Below are 11,149 nucleotides of genomic sequence, written 5' to 3' on the forward strand. Positions count from 1 at the left end.
GGTATTCTTCAATCATGTTGTCTTCATTATGGTTAGGTTGAGATCTTAAATCCACCCGATTTCTTCTTACTTCCGTTCCACTCTCTGTACGTATAGTATAAGATCTTGGTGCTACTTGTGCTTGCACAATACCTTTCTGCACCCAAATACCTTTCTCGTGATCTCTGAGACGGACTTGGTCACCCAATTTTAGATCAGATAAGCTTTTTGTTCGTCTGTCATGGAACAGTTTCTGTTTCGCCTGTTGACGTTCCTTACTCAGTCTGACCAATGCTGAGTTATGTGTATTAAGCAGTTCATCCTGTATCGGGAGATTTGCTCTAAGCCTCCTTCCCATCAGCATTTGTGCAGGAGAAAGTCCATTCTGTAAAGGTGTACTGCGTTAGATTAAAAGACTTTTGTAGAAATCTTCTTTACCTTCTTGAGCTTTTTTCATGAGACTCTTTACAGTTTTTACTGAACTTTCCACCAACCCATTTGAGCGTGGATAGTGGGGACTTGACGTAGTATGGAAAAATTCCCACTCATCAGCAAATTGTCTAAATTCAGCACTGGAAAACTGAGGACCATTGTCAGTGAACACTTCCATAGGAACACCATGCCTTGCAAAGATTGACTTCATGCAATTGATTACGGCTTAACAAGTAGTTGTATGTAGTGTCTTCACCTCAGGGTAATTAGAGTAATAATCAGTCATGACAATGTACGTTTTCCCATTACAATCAAACAAATCTGCGCCAAATTTCTGGTACGGTCTCTCTGGCACTGCATGAGGACTCAGTGGCTTGACTTGTTGTTTCGGTCTATACGTAAGACATAATTCACATGTAGCTGTAGTCTGTGCTATGTCTTGGTTCATTCTTGGCCAATACATAACTTCACGTGCTCTCCGCTTACATTTTTCTTCTCCTAAGTGGCCTTCATGTATCTTGTACAGCATAGTTTTTCTTAGTCGTGCAGGTATGACAAACCTATTGCCTTTGTAAATAATACCATCGACAACTGTAAGGTCACTGCGGTACATCCAATAATCATGGATAGACAGCGGGCATGCATGTTTTTCTGCTGGCCAACCTTTCAGAATTATATCTTTCAACACTTTCATTGTGTCATCTGTCTCAGTTTCTTTCCTAATCTGTTCTTGTCTTGCAAGAGACACTGGTAGAGAAGCTACGATCAAATTAACATAGGCTTCTATCTCTTCATCCATCAGACTTTTGGAACCTTCACTTTTGTCCATAGCACGAGAAAGTGTATCAGCAATGTACATGTATTTGCCGGTACAGTACAGCAAGCGTACATCATATTTCTGTAGTCTGATAAGCATTCGTTGAATTCTCATGGGACAGTCATGTAATGATTTAGTCATGATAGCTACCAATGGCTTGTGGTCAGTTTCCACTGTAAATGTTTAACAACATGCACTGTGGTTATTTCACTTTCATTTTACAGCATTTGGGAAAGTGATTAAGACTACCACATTTCATGCAGGTTTTACCATAAGCAGGGCACATTTTAGGATTGTGAGCATTTCCATATCTACTACACATTTCCTTGTTAGACTGTGGCTTAGACTGCTTCATTCTTGAGAATGGAGGTTTGATTGGCTCTGTTTTCTGCACTACCTGCACTACAGGTTTGCTTGGCTCTGTTTTCTGCACTACATCAGCTTCCTTGTGTAACTTTTTGGCTTGAAATCTAGTTATTTCTGCAGATCTGCACATAGTCACTGCCTTTTCTAGTGTTAGGTCTTACTCTCTCAGCAATCTCTCTCTGAGTCCTTTATCAGGTATTCCACAGACAATACGATCTCTAATCAGTGAATCCTTTAAATCACCAAACTCACAGGTTTTACTGAGTGATTGCAGCTCTGTAACATACTGATCAAATCCATCTCCAGACTTCTGATCACATGTGAAAAACTTAAATCTTTCATAAGTCACATTTTTACTTGGCACAGAGTAATCTTCAAACTTCTGCATTATAGAAGATAGCACCATATTCTGCCCCTCATCAAACTGAAAACTATTATAAATGTCCAGCACATCCTCTCCTATCACATGGAGGAAAATGGATGCCTTAGTTTTGCCAGCCTCTGTATCAGCTCCACATGCAGCAAGATATATATTAAACCTTTGCTTAAATCTTTTCTAGTTTTCAGACAAGTTACCAGACATCAGCATGCCGGTTGGAGGAGCCAGTTTATCCAGGGTTACTCACTGTTTGAAGAGAGAAGCACACGGCAGGCTTTGCAGACACTGAGTATCACAGCCTTACAGACTTCTGCGAGATTCTTTCACACTCTGAGAGCACTAGCAGTCCAAGTTAAATTTCTTCTGACACCATGTTTTGTTCATATGTTTGTAAATCCAGTCATCAGGACACAGAGACATGTGAGTTCACTGCTGTGCTGTTTTATTTCATCACCAACTCCAGAAACACTGCACACTGGACCACTCACTTCCCAGCATCCTTCTGGTCCCAGGGACCATCACTGAAGATTCAGGCTTACACAGATTAGTAAGGGAGTGTCTACAAATATTAAGCATTCTAATACACTAACATCACAGATATGTCAAGCCATATGAACCATTTGTGCAGACAAAGAAAGTAGAGGTAATGACATTAACCATCTAGGAATATCCTCCCTATTTCTTCATGAGTTCATGCATGGTATTTATCAAAATCTGAAAAAATCCTGTAAAATAATAACAAGTAGTCCAGTTTGGACCAGCACATGCAATCTACACCACCAACCCCCTTACCATCAACCTCCTCTTTAATAAATGGAGAAAGTCCTTCCATAAATTGGTTTGTGGAGGCTCAAACAAAGCAAGCACTTCAGCCAGAACAGTGGCAGTCCCTGTCACTGAAGTGTTTGTTAAACTGTGTACTGTATGTCCTTTTCAATATACACATTTAATCTGTCTCAAAGTCATATGACATATATCTAAAAAAAATATTCAACATATGACCATATCTTACACAAAACACTGCAAAAACTGTAATCCATGGACTCATTATCTCCTGCATTGATTATTGCAAAAGTCTCATTACTAGTCATCGTAAAAATCCATTTTGAATGCAGCTGTGAGGCTGATCTTCCTTGACAACTTTTCATCATATGCAGATCTGCTTTGTACATCCCTCCATCCAGGGCCAGATTAAGGGGGCACTGGACAACGAACTTGTGGGGACCCCTATCAATAAAATTGATATAATGGCAATGTTGTAAAAAATAAAGTATAATTTGTCAATCAGCACTGTGATTGTGTTCAATTCTTTAAGAAAGAAGATATAGCATGAAAAAACGTCACTCAAAGACAACAATATAATCAAAAGCTGTGTATTCCCATGAGTCAACATTTCGGGGCTCCAACCCCCCTCATCAGGACCAAACAGCAATGGTTTTTGGTCCTGACGATGGGGTTTGGAGCCCTGAAATGTTGACTGATGGGAATACACTGCTATCGATTATATTGTTGTCTTTGAGTGACATTTTTTTCTATGGAATTTATATATATATATATATATATACAGTATATATATATATATATATATATATATAATATACAAAGACAGCACTGTGTCTGGGTGCTGTGTGCTACAGCCAGACACAGTGCTGTGTTTGTATACTGTGCTGTATATGTTAATAATGTGTTAGTGGATGGGGCATGGCTTAGCTGGCTATCAGAGCAGACATGATTCTGAGGAGCTCCGGACTAATCTCCCTTTCTAGGGGTTTATTTGGCCTCATTTTACCCAGCTGTGCCCTATACCAGTGGCTGGTTCCAATGAGTGCTGTCCGCTGGGCCGGTAGCCCGGTCTCCCCACCTCCAAAATCTGCAGCCGGCTTCACACCGGGGACCCCAGTTACCTGCTGCCTGCAGGGACGGTGGACCAGAACAAGGTCCCTTCTCCTAGCCGCAACTGGTCCCTGTGCTGCGGCAGTGATCGGACGGACGCACACCCACCCTCCACTGCAGTGAAGAGACGCTACTGTAGCTGTATGCGGCGGGGTGTGTGCCAGCAGGCGCAATGCAGGGGGGGGGGGGGGAGTATGGGACCCCTAATGTGTGGGTGCCCCAAGATTACCGCCCTTGTTGCCCCAAGTTGGATCTAGCCATGCCTCCATTAGTTATTGGTTATTGGTATTCTACCATTTTCAATATGAAACACTTTTACTTACAGTACACATAAGGCAATTAACCAATCTGCCCCAACATACATTTCTTTGCTTATTTCAAAACATCTCTTTACCTGACCTCTCCACTCTGCACATGATCTGTGTCTACTCTGTAGTATGCCCTCCCATCAACAATAAGACTCTCCTCTAGCATTCTCTGAAAATTCATCTCTTCAAACAATCTTATCAGATTCCAGAACCGCCCACATAACTTTTCTAAGCTATCCTAGCCAATTACATTCCCTCTATACATTTCCCACTTACCCTCATATATTTTGTCTTTCTTCACTTTCGCATCCTCCTGACCCCGAGCCAACATTGCTATGTTACCATATCATACAGCCATTGAGAACTCCACAATCTGGCAGGACCATTATGCAATAGGTAATACCTATTGGGGGTCATTCCGAGTTGTTTGCCCGTTGCTGATTTTCGCAACGGAGCGATTAAGGCAAAAATGCGCAGTGCGCATGCGCTATGTAATTTAGCACAAAACTTAGATAGATTTACTCACGTCCGAACGAAGAATTTTCATCATTGAAGTGATCGGAGTGTGATTGACAGGAAGTGGGTGTTTCTGGGCGGAAACTGACCATTTTCTGGGAGTGTGCGGAAAAACGCAGACGTGCCAGGATAAAACGCAGGAGTGTCTGGAGAAACGGGGGAGTGGCTGGCCGAATGCAGGGCGTGTTTGTGACGTCAAACCAGGAACGAAACGGGCTGAGCTGATCGCAGTGTAGGAGTAAGTCCCGAGCTACTCAGAAACTGCTAAGAATTATTCGCAATTCTGCTACTCTTTCATTTGCAATTCTAACGGAAGATACACTCCCGGAGGGCGGCGGCCTAGCGTGTGCACTGCTGCTAAAAGCAGCTAGCGAGCGAACAACTCGGAATGAGGGCCATTATTGTGTATCAATGCTTATTTCATTAAAGATTGAAAGCTTGCAAACAGGGCCTTCCTACCTCTATGAGGGTGTAGTATGGTATGCCGGCAGCCGGGCTCCCGGCGACCAGCATACCGGCGCCGGGATCCCGACCGCCGGCATACCGACAGCGTGGCAAGCGCAAATGAGCCCCTTGTGGGCACGGTGACGCGCTATGCGTGACACACTATTTATTCTCCCTCCAGGGGGGTCGTGGCCCCCCAAGAGGGAGAAAAAGTGTTGGTATGCCGGCTGTCGGGATTCCAGCGCCGGTATACTGTGCGCCGGGATCCCAACAGTTGGCAAACTGAAGACCACCCCTCTATGACTGTTATTACCCAGTTTTGTTCTTTTACTGTTTTTCAAATTGTAAAGCATAATGGAATATGCTGTGCTACATAGGAAACTGTTAAATAAATAACCTGTTTGATGACTTAACAGGGACTGTATAATGGAATAACAAAGTCACTTAAATTGCAGAAGTCAGAAAATGAAAAAGAAATTAAATTAGTTTTTCACCATTTAAGCTTTTAATTGCTTTGCAATCCTACATGCATATCTGCCTTTCATGCACTTTGTCTAGCCTATAGTTATAGATTATCTTGTTCTCTAAGCCAGTGTAAAATGCAGGCTATTTGACTAAAAAAGTTATATGTCTCTTGCAAATGTTATGCATTTAAATTTGCCCAATATACTTATATTTTGCTAATTTAGAACACAAAACAAATGGATACAGTATTATTTGGTTTTCTTTGATAAAGATATTTTGCATTCAATTTTAAACTGGCAAGACATAATTTTATTTTGCCCCTAACATGTACTAACTTAGTTTGTTCTATGGATCACCCCAGTCGGTTTGCAGTTACAATACTGCCCGTCGGGATCCCGGCAAATGCAATACTGATGCCATTATCCCGACAGGGGTACAATCCCACCTCCTGAATACCGGCGAGGTAGGTGATTCGCCCTCTGTGGGTGTCCACAACACCCATAGAGGGAGAATAGAACCTGTGATGAGCAAAGTAAGCCACTGTGTTCGCAGTGAGCCTGCAAGGGGCTTTCTAGCGCTCGCATTCTGGCAGATGGGATGCCATTGTCAGTATAGGGACAGCCAGCATCCTGTATGCTGGGATCACATACCAATCCCCCCAATCTACCTATTGTACAGACATACAGTAAACTAAGCACTGTCACATGTTTACAGGCAAGACAAAATGCAACTACATTATTATACTGTACAGAACTTTTTGAGTCCCATAGAAACATTTTGAAGGGGTCCCTGTCTAAAGCTTTTAGAGAGACATCTCTCTGCCTCAGTTGTTATTGTTATGCCCCATAGCAGTGCCCTAGTTTATTTTATAAACCATTGTAGTGCCTTAGTTCATGTTATGTCCCAATGCAGGTCTGCCAATAGATATTATGCAACAGTACCCCCAATTAACATTAGTACATACAGTGTCTCTAGTTGATGTTATGCCACCCTACAGTGACCCAGTTCATATTATACCACACTATAATGCCTCCACTTAATTTTGTGCCACATTACGGAGCCCCAGTCCATGTTCTGAATCATTATAATGACCTTCGGTTCATTTTATATGACATTACAATTAGCAGGTCCAGGGGTGTAACTAGACGTATTATAGGTCCAAAGGCAACAGTTTGAATTGGTAAAAAATGTATATAACACAAGTAACTTGGACAGGGAAGGTGGGCCCCTCTCAGCTCTAGACCCTATAGCAGCTGTACTCCCTGCACCTATGGTAGCTACCGGGGCCAGATAAAGCTTGGTGGGGGCCCAGGGCAACGGAGGTTGTGGGGGCCCCCACCAGTAAAGTTGCTGGCAAAGCCCCTCCACACACACACACACACACACACACACTTACTTACTTGCCTGGCTGCAGAGACACGTACAGCACCCAGTGTCCAGCGGCACCACACTACAGTGGAGGAGTTCTAAATAAAACTACAGCTCCCAGCATTCCTTGCTTCCGACAGCAATGGCTGCTGGGAGCTGCAGTTTTATTTAGAGATGCTCCACTGTGTAGTGCTGTGCCACTGAACACTGCCGCTACCCCAGGACACCGGCGCTAACCCCCTGTTCTGACGGTTCTGTCCCCGAACCAGCAAGGGACAGTGCCGCCAGAGCATAAACTGTGCATGGAGGAGCTCCTCGGTGGCCGCTGTTAATTTACAGCTGAGCTGCCAGAGGGAGACTCCTCTGAAGCAGTGTATGGGGCCCCCTGATGTGCTGGGGCCCCGGGACGGACGCTCCTGTCGCCCCTAGCTTAATCCAGCTCTGGTAGCTATGCCCTTGCTGCCCGCTGTGAATGAGGCCATGTGGTAAATACTCATACAACAGGGCAAATTATACAGCAAGAGCAAATTAAAATTCTGACACTTCTAACCTTCCATGTCCTTAATCAGTATTACTATGTTGCTTTGATTATCTATGCTGTCTGATTCATTTCAGCTATCATTATCTTTCTGCCAGTTACGGTGTGTAATTTTGTTTCAGAATTTTAAAGATATTTTTGCTAATACAAAAAGACTTCTGCGTTATCAGTTCTCTGTATTTCTCGGCCACTTAATAGAGAATAAGCAATGCAGCATTTCCTGAGGATCCTGCTGGCTTTCATCCTTCAAATTACATCATGCAATTCTCTACTAAAGCAGTAATGGTAAAACAAACTGTGGGGAATAAACTGCCTATTTGTATTCATTAAAAGGACATTTTTATATTGGTACAAAATAAAATAAGGCACTTTTCACATCACATTGTTTTAGTTCCCACAGACATAAAAGAAGTAATTCTCAAGCATTTCAGATTGTCTACTTGCCTGCTACTTGACTTCGCCCTTGTGTTTTCATGTGAAACCTCACTTACGGGCAGGGCCTAGTCATGACATCTGTACTTTATGTCCTGACAGATATTGTTAGGAAGCAAGGAGAGAAGATGAAAGACTCTGTGTTGGGGCATGCTTGATATGATAGAAATGCTAAAACCTAACTTTTAATTCTGTCAAGTAAAATATTAGTAGATACACGTACAAACACAAATCAAAAACTTATCACCTCCACATCCAGTAAGAAAAATCTTATTTGTATTTTTATTTGAAATCTCATAGATGTGAGTATACCTGAGGTGAAAATATTGAGTTAGGCTATCAGTTGGTATCCCGTCAATGATACCAGAATCTAAGATATATAATTAAGGACTATGATATGTCCAAATATAAAGTGCTTCTTGCAGTGCCGTAACTAGACATTTTAGCGCTGTGTGCAAGAAACAGCATGCCCCCCCCCCCCCCAAATATACACGTGTCAAAAATATAGGGGCGTGGCTTAATGGGTAAGGGGCGTGCCACAGAGCTCCCTTTTACACATTACGTTAGGCCGAGGTCCCTTTTACACAGTATGGCAGGTACAGATGGAGTGTCGGTCATCTCACCTTACCGAGGCGCAGGCGTACACTCTCGGCATGACTAGGCAATCTGTCCGCCTAGTCATGCCATTCAGATGGAGACGATCACAGTGACTAGGGGCGCCCAGGCGGGCACGGCTAGTCACATAAAGAGCCTGAATAACGGAGGCTCCATCTGTATAGTCCCCTTTTACACATTACAGCAGAAGAGTCCCCATTTTACACATTACGGCAGCAGAGTCCCCTTTTTTTACACATAACGGCAGCAGAGTCCCCCTTTTTTACACATTAATGTAGCAGAGTCCCCCTTATTTACACATTACGGTAGCAGAAACCCCTTTTTACACATTAAGCAAGCAGAGTCCCCTTTTTACACATTAGGCCGCAGAGTCCACCATGTTTTTTTACACATTACATAAGCAGAGCCCCCCTTTTTTACATATTAGACAGGCAGAGTCCCCCTTTTTTACACATTAGGCAGGCAGAGTCCCCCTTTTTTTTTACTACAGAGTCCCCCCCCCTTTTTTTTACACATTACATCAGGTGTGTGTGTGTGTGTGTGCTATCACCTGGTGGCAGGGCCGGATAAGCCTTTGGGGTCCCAGGGCACTTAAAATAGGGGTGGTCCTGCATGTGTGTGTCTGGGGGGAATCATGTATGCCTATGGGGGAGTAGGGGGGGGGGGAACTCCCAGGTGGTGGAATCAATAACAATTGGAGGTGAGGGAGGAAAAATATACAGTTAAATTATGCTGGAGGGGGAAGGAAGGTTAAAACTTAAAATAATGATAAAAAAAATACATTAGCTGCAGGGTGGGGTAGTGTTTTTTTTAGTGCTTTTTAACAGGGGGGGGCAACTTTTTTTTGCTTCTTAGGGATATGGAGTAACTATTATAAAGGTTTGAGTCCCTGCCCATTGAGATTTGACACAGTATGCAGTCTACACTGCTGCAGACTATAACAATAAACTCATTACTTTGTGGGGTAGGCGCTCACCTCCGGACTACCTTGCTTGCTTGACAGCACTTCTTATCAGTGCAGCAGAGGTCTGTGTTCTGTCTCCTGTCCAGTCCGTGATCCGAGTCCGTCTCTACTCAGTGACTCTGGGAAGAGGCGTGGTCCCTGCAAGCCAGGCAGTTGCTACTACTGTAGCTACTGTAGCTGTGAGTTTAACCCTTCGTGGAGCGTGACTAACTGTGTATGCTGTGCATGTAGCAGGGTTAGATGGATCTAAGCAGCTCCATCTGGGGGGCCCCTTTAGGGAGGAGGGCCCAGAGTACTAAACCCCTGTGACCCCCCCTTAATCCGGCATACAGAACACACAGAGTCACTGAGACACTTCAGGTCCGGCAGCTGGTAGTGCGGCAACAATCCACTGTCCTTTACAGAGGCTACAGGACACAGACGGCAACGCTAGCGGCTCTCACGTATGGAATGGGGAGGTGAGTGCTGTCACATAGCGCCTGCGCCACAGCTCCCACTCCCGTACAGAGGCAGCGAGACTCAGGGATGGCGGCGGCGAGACTCAGGGATGGAGAAAGGGGGAGGATGTGTACTACCGGATACGGCGGGACTTTCACTAGTGCCTGACTGAGCATAACGGCCGGGCGGGGGGTTGTGCTGCCAGATGGTGCGCATTCAGTGCACACACCTAGTTACGGCACTGGCTTCTTGTTCGCACGAGTCTGGTATAGGTTCATCTATAGTGTGCTTATTAGCCCTGTAGGCGATTCATTCTGAAATAGTAATGCAGTGGTAAAAGGTCAAAGGTTGCTCCAATACTTCTGCTGTTTGTATTAAGTAGGGAGTTGTGCTTACTGCACCTGAAATTCCCTAGTGGTCTCCCATCCAGGTACTAATCAGGCTACTCACTGCTTAGCTTCCAAGATCTGACGAGATCGGGCGTGACCAGTTATATGTGGCAGTAATGAGCCCAATTAGAATAAATGAGAGAGCATAGTTGTTGACATATTACCCAGAGTTAGAGTACTTCTGCTGCTCAATTTCTTAGCCCAGATTCTCTGTTACCTTAGTATTGCAAAGAGTAGTTTTCTGCCATTTGGATGAGAGAGTACTGAAGTTCAAGATAAAGCAAAAAAAGGGGAAGAATAGGGTAGGTGCTCAAACTTCTACTGTCCTCTGTCATATGAACAAGGTCTATAGCAGACAGAGGATGAGAGAGGTAGGTTTACCTTAGCCTATTGAAAGTATGACATTTAGACCATGGCCAGTATTTACTAAAAATCCGAGTTTGGCCGATTTTTGTTTTTTTTTCTAAGTCCCAATCCGGGAATTCACTAAGCACCAATCTCGGCAGTGTTTGGGCTATTCGTAATGGTTTGATTTGCAAAGTTCCGAAATACGAATGAATAGACCATGGCCAGTATTTACTAAAAATCCGAGTTTGGACGATTTTTTTTTTTTTTTTCTAAGTCCCAATCCGGGAATTCACTAAGCACCAATATCGGCAGTGTTTGGGCTATTCGTAATGGTTTGATTTGCAAAGTTCAGAAATACGAATGAATAGACCATGGCCAGTATTTACTAAAAATCCGAGTTTGGCCGATTTTTTTTTTTTTTTCTAAGTCCCAATCCGGGAATTCACTAAGCACCAATC

General features: G+C 43.7%; 1 pseudogene; it reads right to left on the bottom strand.

The window, feature by feature from the left end:
- Positions 1 to 10,343: 10,343 nt before the first annotated feature.
- Positions 10,344 to 10,462, bottom strand: LOC135051441 (5S ribosomal RNA; annotated as a pseudogene).
- Between the last annotated feature and the right edge of the window lie 687 nt (positions 10,463 to 11,149).

Source organism: Pseudophryne corroboree, chromosome 2, assembly GCF_028390025.1.
Source record: "Pseudophryne corroboree isolate aPseCor3 chromosome 2, aPseCor3.hap2, whole genome shotgun sequence".
In the NCBI taxonomy this organism is placed as follows: Eukaryota; Metazoa; Chordata; class Amphibia; order Anura; family Myobatrachidae; genus Pseudophryne; species Pseudophryne corroboree.